At 28.7% G+C, this 17462-nt stretch overlaps 1 long non-coding RNA gene across 1 annotated transcript; it reads right to left on the minus strand.

The window, feature by feature from the left end:
- On the minus strand, positions 4259 to 7697 carry LOC110012579. The gene is made up of 4 exons (XR_002287792.1): positions 6704 to 7697; positions 6166 to 6229; positions 5723 to 5777; positions 4259 to 4564 (listed from the first exon to the last, which is right to left on the minus strand). It is a non-coding gene; the product is annotated as an uncharacterized LOC110012579 (long non-coding RNA).

Consider the following 17462-nt stretch of genomic DNA (forward strand, 5'->3'; position numbering starts at 1 on the left):
TATAGCCATGTCGTCGTGTCAGTATCCATTAATCACAGATGAGCATACTAGCACCCTTTTAAGATGGGCGCGGGAACATCAAATTTTGGTCCAAATCGAATTTCCCTCCATAAAATAACTGGTGCCTGAGAAACAATAGCCGCCGGAAGGAAGAGTACTGTGAATGGGACTGCCCAATCCATTATGATGGCAGAAGCAGTTTTGAGTCTGTCAACTCCGAACCCACCGGTGGGAGAGGGAACAAATCCATTCATTTTCAGATTCAGAAATTTCCTCATGACCTATTATTATTATTATTATTATTATATAATATATACAAAGAAGAGAATTGACTTAAAAAGTTTATAATCTCAAACCAAACACCCTAACTGAACTTTGAATTCTTAGTAATATTTTGAGACGTGTAAATGTAATCCATACATATATATATATATATATATTTAGATAAGTGTATAATAGCTTATCTTTATTCAAAAGATTAGTAAGATTTTTCTTATTAGATAAGTTATGATTATTTGTGTTTACCAAAAATTTCTTTGAGATAAATTAATTAGAAACTTATTTTCAATATATTTTTATATTTAATATATTTATTTTATTAACAATTGTTGAAGTATCAAATTTAAACTATTTATCATCTACTTATGTTTGTATTTTAAATTCTGAATTATTACACATCTTTTATTTGTATTTCTTTCAGAAATATAATTCCCGCGTGCCTTGATATAAGATGTCGTAATATCTTGAAATTTATAGAGGTATAAATCTAAAGCACATACACAGTAAAATAACATTCTAGAATTATATATAGCCATTAGAGATAAGAAAAAGAAATATTGATTTTTTTTTCCTTTTTTGTAGTTTTTTAATCTTTTTGTATAGAATAATCACATTGTCATCTTTGTACGTACCACATAGATTATCTTATTCAAGATAACTCTTTTTTTTCATAATATTTTCGCTTAGTAGTAAGGTTGAGGTCTTGCCAATAAGTTCGAGTCTCAACGAACGCATGAGTGTTTGTCTCATTTTATGTGAGTGTTTGAAATATGTTATATATTCTTAGTTTTGGTATTTATCTCATTTTTTGTGAGTGTTTGAAATTTATTTATTATTCTTAATTATATTTATATATTGATTAAATTGATGTGTTGTTCAATTTATTGAGATGTTGATGTAATTGTATAATTATCGCTGATAATGCAAGAAGAAAAGGCTATTAATCAACCACTATCTTACCCATTTTTGCAATAATTAAATCTAACTCAATAATACTAGTGAGTCTATTCTGCGTTAATTTCTAACATTATTTTCAAATAAATGTATTTACTATAATAATTATGGTAAGAACCATTCATTGTCGCAATTAATCTCTAAATCGGGAAATAATATACGTAATTGACCTAATATTGAAACAAAGTTTAAAAATTATAATAAGTTAATAATTCAAATTAATGAATCCATTCAAAAGAAACAAAAAGAAACAACAAACTATTATAAAAATAGACGTACGTCCACATTCGTAGAACTTGAACCACTACAAGAAAATGGCTTAATATATAGCTACAGAAAAGAAAGAAAGAAAACAAGTCAGCATCGAGCTTATTAACAAGTAAAATTCTCATTATTAATCTACATTTGCTAATGAATTTAGAAACTAATTATTTAAAATATATATTAAATCATGTAGATTAACAACGAAAATTTTCTTGCTAATTAATTTGACGCTAATTTTAACAACTTTTAGTTGTAAGGCCTCAATCTTATGAATCGAGCAACGCTTGGTTGACAACAAACTGCCTTTAGAACAATTGAAACCTGAAAATAACACCCCTTGGCATTATATAAGCAAAATTACACTTTAAACTAATTAATCGAACATACACTAACAGTAATGTACAAATGAACTGTGTGCATAATTGATAGACATTAATAATAATATATAGTAACAACAGTCATAGTTATGGTTGGGATCCATAATTATAGCTGTGGATTTAATTTACCGTCAAAATCATACATTTAAATCTTTGTTAAATCATGCCAACACAACCACTTGCCCAAAACAATAATAATACAACAAACAACATTATTAGTGAATCAAGAACACCCTAAAGTATCCTAGCTACCTAATATGACCAGCTAAGTGTTGATGAGCAATGACTACAGCACATTGTGTGAACTCAACCAAGCAATGATGAGCTTAAATGGTGCTATTATGGGAGTTCATGCATGCATTAGCTATAGTTGGTACTATACATTGCAATTATGCCAAGAAAAGGTCCACCATCTTTTCGTTTCCTTTTTCGTTTTGAAAAATTCAGTGTCGTCCACGTGAATTTGTGCCCATATAAACTGTGGATCGGTAGTTTAATACACGATAATTGTTGATATTATATGTAATATGATATTTTATGTAGGTATAAATTCACATGAACGACATCATCAAACCCTTCTTTCTGGATGTCAGGGCTCCAAAAGTTGATTTCACTTATTTGATAAGGTTAAAGTTAATGTATCTCTTCGGAATGACCAAAAATGGTCCTCTATAGAATTCAATGCACTGCTTTTTCATCAGTGTCAATCCAACATCATACATGCTGCATATATGGCATCTTGGACCACCTAGGCAATTATGTTACTTCCAAAGATCGAGCTCATTTACAATGTAGAAAATGACTGCAAGAACCTCGTAATGCCTAAAGCATCCATGTTTTATGATGTTAGAAGAGGGGCCTTTTGGGGTGTTTATAATCACATGTTTTGGTCATTTCGACGATATTTTATAATTATTGTAGTTGAATTATTGATGCGTGGACAACTATGTAATTGCACAAGATCTTTTATATTATAATTTAAGTAACGCGATTAAAGATACAAAAGGAACTTGATCTGTAAAGTACCACGTAAAATCTATATCTTCTTGTGCTTAGTTTCTCTTATTTCAATCCAGGTAAGTGTGTATTTGTGAGATATTTTGCAAAATATATTTTAAATACATTTTAATACAGTGAAAAAAAAATTAATCGTACAAAAACATATTATATATATCAACTACAATAGTTACAAATTTTCTTTATAACACCAACTATACATCACATCAATTGTCGTCATTAATTACATTTTTATCCACATTTAAACGCCCAATTCAAAAAAATTCGTGTTATCTCATCCATTCTTACTGAGATAAGATGAAATGCTAATTAAGTTGTGCTTGCTTGCAAACATTCTTCTCATCTCATGAAATACATTTCAACCGAATATGTGCCTTTTTTTTTTTTAAATATATCTCAAACATATTTAATCACTTTCAATAAAAGTATATCACATTATAACAATCATTACATTCTCCGTCTTACTTAACATCTTTACACAAAATATCATTCTTACAGTTTTATCTCATATTCAATCACATACTATCAAAAAAAAAAAAAAAAATCGCATCAAAACAAGACCCATTCTTTTTATTTTATTTTTTCTCACTTGATATGAAACTTAACGTAAAATAACCAAAAACCTAATGAAGCAGAACGTGGACAAAAGGACAATGCTGTCTGAATCTAGTGCTTAGATGATGCCCACGGTACGCAATCAATGCTGCCAAGAAAAGAACCGCATAGTTTTCTTTGATATATATAGTGACAAGGTTCCCAGGCAGACACATAGTAATCTTCCAGTTATAGTTTAACTGGCTGGCTCTACAATATTATTCATGTTAATTGTTCCCGAAGCCAACTGTCTCTAGAGATGACGAGCCAACATCAGTGAACAACTTGGTACGGACAACTACTGTACGAATTTATGAATGCATGAACCAACCTTATACATAAATTCAGTAGTTGACATTAACACGACCTAGAGTATATATACTTTTCATAATTCGTAGATATTACATGCTCTATAATCCTTCTAATAATTTGACAGCGAAGCTCTTTGTGGATATCTCCGCAAAAATTCAGGCTCTAAAACAAATCCGTGCAGGGATAATTTAAAAGCCCGTTCTAATTAACTCGTTCAAGGGGGCTTGTTGTTCATTGAGTTTTCTTTAATTTATCTCCATAAAAGTGGAAAAAAGTTCAAAGTCAGATTTTTCGGGAAAAACATTACAACATCAACCATTTATGTTGAAGTTTACTGATAAGTCCATGAATAATAAAAATAAATATCGTGCGAGAAAGAAAGGATAAAATGGTCAAGATAAATTTCAAAATATTTATATATAGTTCTACATACCAATAAGTTATAAAAGCTTGAGCGAAGATGCTTACAAACTTTTGACTTAAATTAACTTAATCCAAGTAGTTCAGACAAATGTTACGTCAAACACTCAATTTGACTTATTTTCAGTACAAAGAACTGATAATGGCTTTAATTTAAGCTTTTGCATACACCCTTTGTGTCCCCAAGCTTGACTTTGACAGAATTTACGAAACTACTTAAGATCAAGTCATCAAGAAAAGGAGTTTAAACACAAAACCTGATTTGACAAGGAGCGAAGAGGTTTGAACAACTTAGTATGTATGATCTATCTCAACTTGGCTGGCCCCATTGGGTTTTCTTTTGTGCACTGTGTCGGAGACATAACATCAATCAGTCCAATAATCATTCTAATAAATATGGTGTTAATAAATTTATCTAATTGTGAAGGAGAAATAATTCACTACAATGAAAAGGGTAACTGATGAGATATCATTTCTTGAAGAAAATTAAACTGAATTGCAAGTGAATTAAGGAAATAAACCTCAAGTAAGCGATATATAGAAAGCAAGCATGCTCACAACAAAGCATCATTTCGACTTTTTTTCCTCTCCGATCTTTCGGTGATAGTCGAAATTAACACTCATGTATACATGGAATTAATTATCAATAAAAAAGAGAAAATGAACTAGAATCTGTCGATCATTGTTTCTTAATTAACGTTTGCTTCAAGGCACCAAAGTAGTAATTGTGAATTTGATATTCAGAGGAAAATTGAACTCCATAAATAGCAGCTTTTTATGTTTACCAAGTATCTTTCTACTTTGTATCAGCAGGTAAGCTATTTATCAGTATCGGAAATAACACCCGTATGTTCATAAAGGTCAAAATGTGCAATATATATATATATATATATATATAATTTTCATCCTGCTTTGACTCATGATCACTTGCTCTAATTATATTAAGCAAAGGGCTTATAAGTGAAAAATTAAGAGGGCGTTTGGCTAAATTTATTTAAATCTTGTAAGCTTGTTTATCTTATATATAGGATGTTTTTGTATCTTATAACATGTTAAATCTTACTTTAAGGTAAACAGTTTAAGTTTTTGGATAGAATAAGATCGTGGAGCTTATAAGAACGATGCTATAATTTGTAATTAATATGAGCAATACATTTCAAGGGATTTTGTTAAAGCTCCTAATGTTTTATTTTTAAACTTTATAAGCTCATTTCTAAAAGTTTACGATGTTGTATATCTCTCAAATATCTTATAAAATACTTTTAAGAACTTCATAGGAATTACAGAGAGAATCTATCTAAGAGCGCATTAATTCATAATCATATAAAGGATCTATATATGGTATTTTTACTTAGTTTTGCTAGCAGTGTAAGAAGCTCCTAGGAGTACAGAATATAACAATAATATAGCCCTGATAAATAAACAAACAAACAAATTAAGAATTATATATTGTGTGGGAAACGCTTGTAATAAGAGGGGAGAAGTATATTTAGGAATATATGAACCTTTCAATGAGGAAGACTACTTGTCATAGGCAAGTTGCAAGTATGTTTGGTCCACCTGCAATAAGAGTTTTGGTGTTTGATTGTTGAAAACAATGTTCAATCAATGTCAGTCATGCATGACTATCACGTTCTTACCATGATTTGTCTTCCAATAACACTTGCAAATTTCAAAAAACTTAAAATCGCAAGTTGCCTTGTAATAAATATGGTTTAGGAGAACATAATAACCATATCTCTACGAGTCAAGTTAAAGATCATTAACTAATACTTGTACATCCAATATATGTATCTGGACGAACTCGACTCCTACAACATATTGTCCAACTTAAAAGTGTAGAGAATGTAATTAGAGATGAGTCGAATCCTGCATTCGTATTCAAATAAATGAACAAGAAAAATATATAAATGTAAAAACATGCAAATGAGCGAATATTTTTTCTTACCACCACTCCTAAACTTGTGCATTCTATTACATTTTTGTCTGTGGATCAATCTTTTTCATGAATACTGCACGCAAACCAAGAATTTTCAAGAATTATTACTCTTTTCACTGAATTATAATAAAATCAAAATAGATGTTCGAGAAATATCAATTTAAAATAAAAGATTTGAACCAAAAAGATTACTACAGCTATGTTAAAGAGGAATGAAAGTGAACAAGAACGAAAGTTGCCTCTTTTATGGTAAAATTTTCGATATCCGAAGCTTATGTTTTCGGAAAATAAAATGAAAAAGAAAGTTCCACCAAACTTTTGATCTGGGACAGAAGAATAATTACAGATCTAAGCAGTTTAATCAGCATTTTCATCTACAGGGTGGAGCTCCCTCCGTCGTCAATCTGGTCTCGGTTTCCAAGGAACTGACACACACACACAAAAAAAAAGGGGAAAAAAAGGGAAAATGCCAGAGAGAAAACGGGAAGCAATTTCCTACAAGCAAAAATCCCACCTGAGAAACTCATAAAAACAACTGTGAACTCACCATTCTTACAGCCTCGCTAGTCGTTTATTGCCGATGCAGCATCATCAAGATTCTCACCACCTAAAAGCTTCGGTGTAGAGAGAGAGAGAGAGAGAGAGAGAGAGAGAGGGGTGATATATCAGCTTAATTACCAGCCACCATGCCTTTGCATGTGAATCTTGATGATGCTACACCAGAAAACAACGACTGTATATTATGTTATGTACAGATCCATGCATAAAAATCTCCAAGATTTGCAGAGACAAAACCCTTGATTGTTTCTCCGTAATGGGAATTGGAAAACATTTATAACTTAGATGTATCAAAGAGTGTGTGTGTGTGTGCGTTTTCGAGGGATTGAAGACTGGAATATATGTGCACTTCGGATTTCAAAAAACAAAAAAAAGAAAAGAAAAACATCAAGAAATTAAGCCCATTAGCAGGAATCTGATGTGGCTTATTACAAATGGGGAAAACGTAAACTTTTGAAACACATTTCCAGACAAGAGATCGAGAAAAGAACAAAAACTGCGCCCTATTTCCATTATGATTTCAAATCAAGAAAAAGCAGGTGGATCGATGGAGTTGCCAGATTCGAGCAGCATAGATTAACCTTATCTTATGTTGGTGGATCAGCTTGTAAATCAGTACTACGCCACCAAACGCAAAAAGATAAAGATATAATTGGGACTAAGAAATGGCGCTTCATATTCTGATATTGACTACTTGTGTATAGATAATAATAATTAGCATCTTTGAAAGAGAGAGAGAGAGAATGATTACGTAGATTATCAAGAAAGACGCTTTTCTTGAAAAAAAAAAAATTACAAAAAATGGAGAATTGAACATTTGCACGCTGAACAAGAAATTTAGACCATGTCTGAGATCTAAACTTCCGGGTCCATAATCACTCAACTGTATATATTATGCACTGTGTGAAAGAAAAGGGGTTCTTCTGGTTGGGTGGGGGTGGGGAAGAAAGAGGGTTAGGGAATTTACACTGTGGGGAAGGTGTTTCTTTAGTATATATACATACATGTATGTATACATACATAGTAACATAGATATATATAGCCATATCACAGGTAATTGTATAGGAGACTGTCTATATATCTATCAACCTCAGCTACAAAAAATTATAATTTTTCCTTATGATTTATTGATGGTCAAAAGTCAAAAATAATATTCTAAGGTTGAATATCTACGAACAAATTTAAAATTATGAGTTTTAATCTCACTAAATATATAGGTATATATAATTTATTGAATTGTAATATATTACTAGTATTAGTCAATTAATATATTAATTAAATCGGTATAATCTATTTTATGTCTAATCATATTAGTATATTGCCTGAATCAACAATTACTAAAAAAGAAAGTAAAATAATATCAAATATAAATTAATCATTATATAATAACTATTAGTTGTTATTTTTTAATTACGATCAAAACTAATTTTTTTATATTAATTTTATTTCACCGTAATAAATATCATTTAAATCATGAAAAGTAATTAATTTTTTCTAGTGTTTGGTGGTGGTTCTAACTTTTGGAATAGTCGAGGTATTTATTGTAGTTGGCTAAAATTAAGTTATGTTTGAGCGATGACAATTTTGCAAGAAATCTCCATTTGTTTATTTCAAAACACATGCGAAAAACTTGAACCATCCACGCTTAAAGGTGTTAAATTGCTTTATTTTTTAATTTGTTACCATTTCGGAACCACAGGAAAGCATCAAGAATTAGTGGATGAAAATGATAAGGGAAGTAGACTGCTAGTTGGTATTATTTATGGGCATTTATTGAGTCCAAGCGTCAAATATATACCACACACAATTTCTCATCATCTTCAACTCACTTCACTTCCCTCCAACGGGCTGCATTTAAATCCACGGATGTTGATATATGTAATGGCTCAGATTAGACTATCCACTGAACTTGGATAAGATCAAAAGCACTCATGTTAAATACCAATGAAATATCTCTGCACCCGATGGGTATAACATCGTATCTTATTTTAAAATGTACTCTGAAATATCATGTATATGAGTTGTAATGTTTTTAATACCCTAAAATACTCATAAATGTGTACTTAGCCCTAAGAAATTCTATCACCATTTTAGTCGAATTCAATCAAAGTGTTGATATTTTTGTTCCTTTCTGAAAAGATTTACAAAGATGATGAAGGTATATATGATCAAAAATATGTTCAAGTCTTTCCAACAATCACTCCAAATTGCTATTTGGTATTAAAGAAATTAAAGGGAGTTCAATTATTGCTTAGGCGCCTCGATCGGTCTAAAGCAACACTCACATTCCCCATAGTCTAAAGAATCAAATCTTGTGCTAATTTCTTATTATGTCTTGGCATCAATTTGACTCAAATCTATTATAAATTACTCCACCTCATTGACAGACTAGACTTAATTTGTAAGCTCATAATTGAGTTTAATTACTAAAATCCTCAAATCACGGGCTGAAATAATTATATTTATACTTCCTAATAATTTATAATTTATTTATACAAATAAGTCATATCTTTTGAAAATTATATCAGAAACATCAATATCATTTATACAAATCATGCCTACTTTTTTAAAAGAATTACACGTGCATCTCCTAGAAAGGTTAACTTCATTACACAACTCATATTTTTTGGCTGATAGAGGTTGTTTTTTTAATTACACAAAAAAAGTTAAGAGTATAATAAGAATATAAATCAGGTGTTAATATAAATTATTCTTAAAATTAATGCAAAAGAGTTTCATATTTGTTTTATTATATATTAAAGAGTCAATTATATCAACACCCATTGAAATTAAACTTAATTAATTACACAGATGACCCTTACCTTTGTAAAATTACTCAAAAGGTGTATGTACATGCAATTTTGCAAAGGTCGATGCAAATTTACCTATATTAAAATTAATACTCATTTTTATTTTTAGCGTAAATTCAAACTTTTGTGCATTTTGTAAAATTGCAAGTAACAGTCCTTAAAGTTATCATTACAATTACAAATGCCCTCGAAATTACATTACACTAATACCCTTTAGAACGTGCATCTGTAATTTTTACAAAAATAAAAATGAATTATTTATATAATTAAATCTGATCTTAAGAGATATCGATGTAATTTACCATTATTGTTATTGATATTAAGTATATGATCAACTTTATTTAAGTATTTTGTATATACTTTATTAAATAACTGATAATATGCTTTATTAAATGATCATATTAATTACTTCTTGTAAATTTATTATAACTTATCATTTTATATATACTTTATTAAATAATAAATATTTTTGTTTAAATAGTATTATGAAATTTTCACACACATATAATGTGCCATAAATTACTAATTATTATTAAAATAGATCATAATCTATTATTAAAGTGGAACACCTTACAGACGGTGGAATTTAAACTCATCATGATCTTTTTTATATCTCCAACAGTATAATAAATCATTTTATATCTCCAATATTATAATAAATCATTTTGTTTTTATTCTTTCAATAACCTTTAATCTTGTTCTCTTATCTCAATAAATTCTCATGATTTTATTTTTTTTTTCTTAGTAATACCTTTTAATTTACTGAGTTGATATATATTTAAAAATAATAATTATTTTTTAAAAATAATTAATTATACAAACACTTGAGGTGTCTTGGCACACTAATTAAAAGAAATAATAAAAGAAAAGGTTTGTGTGGATTGGGGTGGGTTGGGTTGGGTTGGGTTGGGTTGGGTTTGGTGGGTGGGGGATAGTACATGTATTAAATTTTATTGATGTGGTATTAAATTATTAATTATTATTGAAGTGTTAGATTCTCCACAACAAAGGGTTCACCTGAACAGTGGACCCATCTCCGTACAATCTGATGTAGCCTCCTCCCATTTTTAATTTCGTTTCTCTCTACTTCCTACTCTACTTTTTCTTTTTACTAAATAAATTTATCTCATTAGCATTTTGTTATAAGTATATCTCATTAGCAAATTCGTCTTTTTTAAATAAATAATTTAATTTATCTGAAATATTATTTGATATATGTACTCTATTATTATTATTTAATAATAACTATACTTTATGATAAATATAAGATAATTACATCATCTAAAAGTCACAAAATATATAAATAAATTATTAAAATCGAGTAACAACGAAAATAAATGGTTGATACGGTTGGATCGATGTCCATGATTCAACCCCAGTTCATAGGAATTATATTATCAAGTCGAGACTTAAATAACTATTAAGTTATATTTGGATCGATGGAGTTGAAATCATAGATTTTAAGTTGCTCGTGATGAATAATTTTATATTAAAATAATTTCAAATCGTCCAATTCTAAAACTTAAATTATGTTTTGTTAAATGTTCATGAATTTCAAATTTTTATAATATTTGATAGAGAAACAGACATCAACTTTTTTTTTTTTCCTTCTAATATTGAATCATTTGAAATCTCTTTTTAATTTTGTTTATTAAATTCAAATCCATCAATCAAAATATAGCGTTATATAATTTGAAAGCAAAGACATCTCACTAAAAAAAATATAATTTTTCGTTAGGGTTAATTATTATAACCAAAAAAAATAAAATAATTGTAAATACAAATCAACCACAGCTTCACAACAGTCATTAGCCGTTGTTTCTGCAAATGTGGTCAAAACATTAATCATAACCAGAACTATGATAAATATTTTGGCTATGGTAAAAAATCATGACGAATATTGATTAATCGTGCTAAAAAATTTAAATTTTTGCTTTAATTTTATTTAACTATAATTAATAATATTAATTTTTCATAATTTTTAAACCGTATTCATTTATAATATAGCAAAAATTAAATTTTTATACCATCTTATTTTCGTTTCTGGGCTAACATACACTTTTGCGAAAATTGGAATGTTAAGAAAAGATTCTGAAAAAATAAATTATCAAGAACCTCTTATGAAACAAAACAAAACAAAAAAAGAAAAAGCAAAAAACCCATTAAAGCTGGATGCCCATATTATGCAATTCTTTCTTATTTTTAACTATAAATTTATATTTATGCCATTTATTTATAAATAGATTGAATTATTATTTCATAAAATAGTGTTAAACTTTTACATAGTTTTAAATAAAAAATGAGTGACAGCAGCCACCCTATTGTACATGGTGAGCTAAATCTTCAAGTTTGGTCCCCATAATGAAAAAAGTTAAAAAGTGCGAATTTGTGGCTTAATTGAAGGTGGTGGCACACGGCGGCCAGAGGTGGGACGGAACCAGATCTTTTTCAGGTGGGGAAGACTTCACGTGGCTTTCACGAGGCTCTGCCGGAGTTATCACACCCCCCATCATGGTTTGACACGTGACACGCACCAACCCCCACTCTGCCAATCCCCTCTCCAACAACGACTTTTAGTTATAAATACTCGTCGGGACACACGATCCGTGGCTGTGCGAAATTTTTAAAAATATAGAATGAATTATAATGAGTTTTTTTAAATTATAAATATTTTTTTAATTAATTATCGTTTAATTAACTATAATGTGTATTTTTTTTTATAGAATTGTTAATTTTAGAAACGTATTTTAATTTTTAAAATAATATGATATATTTATAATTATGATAAATTTTAGAAAAATACGTTGTAATTTATCCAATATATATATACACATTCATGAAAAAGAAAATATTAAGCACACTTTTTATCATAATAAAATTAAAAAAATAAACTTATACTAACTATTGAAATACACTCAATTAATGTATGTGTAATTTAAAATGTTATTATATTTTTTGTCTGATTAAATAATAAAATCAAAGATAAAATAAATAATTTATCAAAATTAAAAAGAAATAATATTAAATATCCATGAATACAAAATTATTGCGAGTGTTAATTGACAAAAGTAGGATATCTTGGGAAAACACAAATAAATATTTTTTTATTCAAATTAATTACTTTGTGGGTCACATCTTTAATAAATAGTTAGATATATATTTTTATAATAAATTTATACTATTTATTAAGAGACAAACTCCCAGAGCAACCACTATTATTGGCAAAATACAGATCACCTAAAATGCCCATAATTCTATTTAGTTTTAAAGAATAATTATATTTTTTATTAAATCATTTTAGTAATAATTTCTTATTCGTATGCATTCAAAATTAGTTCATTTTATTAGGTTCAATAAAAATTATTTTACATTTCTTCTTTTTTTATTTAATTAAATATATAACGAAAACTTAATTATGTAAAAACATCGAATACCCTTCGACCGCTAGTTAATGTAAATTATATTATATTTAAATCCACTAAACAGACAACATATTTCATTATTGGGTTGGATATTGCATCAATGTAATATGCGTATATAAAATCTAGTCGCCGTATATATATTTTAAAAAATTAATTCACAGTAAGATATTTAAAATCTCAACATTAATTTGTGGGTAGCCAAACAAGTTTCTCAGATTGAAGAACAATAGACGGCGTAACTATCAGAGTCTTGACAACACACCTACAACTCTTGATTTCGTATCATTCTCGAATTTCGTGTCACATAATTTTTCACTGTAAAAAGTGGCGAGTGATGTTAATTCAAACATATATTTCTGATTATGAATAAATTCATATATTGCTTATCCAATGAGTATATGTAGGTTACGTTCAATACTGAATACATCGGTTTTAAATAATTAAGATATATATAGGGTGAATATCAATTTATCTTCATGTGATATTGAAAATGAACAGATTATTTTTTATAAAAATAAATAATAATTTATCCCCATGTATTTTAGTATAAGTAGACTTTTAGAATAAATTACATCTTTATAATTCAATTTTCACAAAGCGATAATTAATAGATTTTTTTAAAAAACGTACAATATTAGAAAGACTTCAAAAAAATCACTTATAAAAAAGTATTTTTTAAAATGGACTTTCATTCCAAACGTACATGCTCCTATACTTCATTTATTTATTTTTTTAGATTAATACCGATAAATAAATTATAATAATTAATCTCGATATATTAAACTATTAATATTTCAATTCAATAAATATATTAAAATGACTAATAATAATAAATAAATTATAATAATTTATACAAAAATGAGAAAAATACCAATACATATGAGATTCAAATATCATCCGTGATAGTAAATTAACGCATTATTTTGCTTGGTCTTCATACATCAGGATCTGTATTCATGAAGGAACATTAATTGGTGTTGGTGGTCACATTAATAGATTTTCATGCAGCAACGTTTGTTTATTATTCTCCACATAATATTTGTGATGAAACATGCACATCTAACACCTCAATGGTACCATTAGTAGGTGTGAAAGAGGTTTAAATATTTAAATATTATTAAAACATATATATTATATAAATATAATTTATTTAAAATCTATAATAAAAATATATCGAGTAGCGGATCACCCCATGTCGTGGATCCGATCCACGACTTGTCTTTATTTTTTTGGTCTAATTTTATTTTATAAATTAATTATATTTAATTAATTTTTAACAATATATTAAAATTCAAAAAATTATAATGTTAATATTGTATTAATTTTAAAAATACATTGAACTATACGAATGTAATAGTGTATATTTTTTATACAATTCTAAAAAAATACAATGAGCTATACAATTAATGTTGACAACCCCGCACCGGCACATTTGATTGTGTAGAAGAATCTCTTTGTTGGGTTTGTTGCCTTTCACGCGTTTGCAGCCAATCCATCCCGTTGTGAATACGTGATGTTTGGTTTCAATAAGGGTATGTAGAAATACAAATAGTAGTGTCGTGGACCAACTCAAATTTTGGGACATCTCAATAATCTTCAGAATGCACAAGTTCAAATACTTAGAATATGTATTCCTGTAAGCCATTAAATCCTTCACTATTTTCTGATTTGATATTCAGAGCCAACTCTCCCACAAAGATCCTTCAACACGATATTTTTTAAACGACTGGTGAAATTGGAACACACAAGCCTCAAGCAATACCGGTGCATGCCGTGAGGTGGCACAAAATTCGAATTTTCAGGTACTGCTTTAATGGTACAGGGATGACGGTCAGAAATATAGTACATTCCACGTCGCCCCCGTATAACATGTTTGCTCAATTATCTAAGAAACCACTTCCAAGATGAATATGATTCTTAATGGACAATTGCAAAAACAAGAGGGAGTACCTGTTGATTTCCATTCATGACAACAATAATCAATATTTTGTGCTTGTACTTTGTGGTCCCATCTACACTGATAAGTTTGCAACAATATTGGAACCCTTTGATATGCGGTTTGAACGTCCAGAAAAAGTACCATAGCACATATGCACCGGTTGACAGTTGGAAGGCTTTGTGTTCCAACTCAACAATAGTTCCTGGATATAGACATGTTCACCTTAAGGAGAGGATTCGAATGGTATAAGTTATGGCCGACAATTCTTTCAGACAACGTTGGAATCTTAGAGAAAAGATTTTGGGGAATAGTGTATTACGTTGTATATAATGTATATATAAATATATATAAATTGCTTAAAATTTGGACTCTTTATTTTTTACATTCAAATATAATGGTTGTTATAAGAAGGGTATAATAGTCAACTTAGCAAAAATTTAACCCTAACGGAAGGGGAGAGTATGCAATATTTTGGAAAACACAGGATTTTTTTTGCCTATTCTTTTAGCACAGAGAGTTTTTAGCTAAATTTTAAAAATATATGGGGGTTTTATGCAATTTTTCTGTTATAATTCTTCTAGTGAAGCATTTTTAGAGTTTTGACAACGTGATTGTGGGCTGGTTCCTACTCTCCTCATGGTCGTGGACATGGGATGAAACATTGTTGAAGCTAATAGGGTGTTATCCTAAAGCTATGATCAGCCGCTAAAAACTGCACGTAGGTTGGAAATCATGGCTTTATGTATTTCAATTGCATTATTTCAGATAACAGATACTTTTTTAAAATTTTAAATTATTCAATATGAATTTTTTTGGTATATTTTACTATTGTAAAACTACTAAACTAATTAGTAGTTTATATTTATAACAATAAATTAACATATAATACTATATTTTGGTATATTTATAATATAGTCTGCATTATGTAATCTATTTTATTACTTATAAATTTATGTAAAAATTTGATGATTCTCATGATTTAATCTAATAATAATAAAAAATTAGGTCGAGCTCGACTCCCCCCTTAGTATTATTATTATGGACATACTTGATTACATTTAGAAGTGGCAAATGGGTTGGATCTTAATGAATCGGTCTAAAATGTGTGTGATCCAAATTTTTTTGGGGATAATTATACTCTACTTTTTAAAATTTGATATAATTATATGCAGATTTTTTGTGTTTTAAAAATTACCTCTAGTATTTTTTTAGTTTTGCTTCCATTTAACAAATAGGACATTCTTTAGTCAAAATTCATTGAATTTGTTAACATTAATAAAAAAATAATAATAATACTGAATGAAAGTTCATAATTGCACTCGACTGGTGAAGATATATATACCTTCTCACACGCATTAATATGTAAATAAGTATAAGGCGAATTTAATCATAAAAAAAATTGTTTGAATTGCAATAAATAAAAATAAGTTAATTTGGGATAAACTAAATTTTTATCCATTTTTCTATTAATTTTGACTAATGGATGAACTTATTTGTTAGGCAAAAGCAAGCCTCAGGGATAGTAAATATAATTTTTCAAACTATAGGGGGTTATGTGTAATTAGACCAAACTTTATAAGAGGAGAATGTAATTGTCCCAATTTTTTTAGGAATGATTACACTCCTTTCCCTTGAGATTTGGTATAATTACACGTAAATCTCCTAGAGTTTGAGAAATTACATCTAACAGTCCCGAAGTTTGCTTCTATCTGACAAATAAGTCCCACCATTACTCAAAATTCACTAAATTTGTTGATATTAACAAAAAAGTTGAATGAAAATTGTTATTCACCCTCGATTGATTTATTAACGACTTATTGTAGGTTAAACAATTTTTTCGAACTAAGCTACTTTTATAACGGTAAAGATGTACCTCCTCACATGCATTAACACGTGAAATTGTATAAGGGTAATTTAATCATAAAAAGATTTATTTGACATCCGATAAGTCACTAATAAGTCAATCGGGGGTAAACATAGATTTTTTTCTAATTTTTTTTTTGTTAATATCAGCAAATTCGATGAATTTTGACCAATGAAGGGATTTATTTATTAGATGAAAGCAAATTTCAGAGGCATTGATGTAAATTTTCAAATCATAAGAGATTTACATGTAATTACAGCAAATTTCATGGAAGGGGAGTGTAATACGTGTAGGTATATCCGGCATAATACTCAAGCATCATTTAATTCAAACTATTTTTTCTTGTTATTTTTTTGGGTTAAAAAAATGAGGGCCGTCAATATTGGAGTTCTGCCATCATAATCCCATTTCAAAGTTTAATTATTTATTAGGGGTAATTAGTACTCTACTTTCGACATTAAAAGGTGTACCATAAATGATTAATTAAGCATCTAATTATCATAATCCATTGGCGCCGTCCATATCATTATTTAATTAAAGATTATCCAGGACTCTACTTGTGATATCTATAGTCTAAACTGCATGCATGCAGGTCAAGGATAACTTTTTAATTAAAAAAAACAGTATTTGACATGAAATAAATCAATTTTAAATATAAGCAAAATTTGGACTACGATGCAACATATTACCAACTTTTGTTAATAGCCAGTCTC

Source organism: Sesamum indicum, linkage group LG9 (genome assembly GCF_000512975.1).
Source record: "Sesamum indicum cultivar Zhongzhi No. 13 linkage group LG9, S_indicum_v1.0, whole genome shotgun sequence".
Classification (NCBI taxonomy): domain Eukaryota; kingdom Viridiplantae; phylum Streptophyta; class Magnoliopsida; order Lamiales; family Pedaliaceae; genus Sesamum; species Sesamum indicum.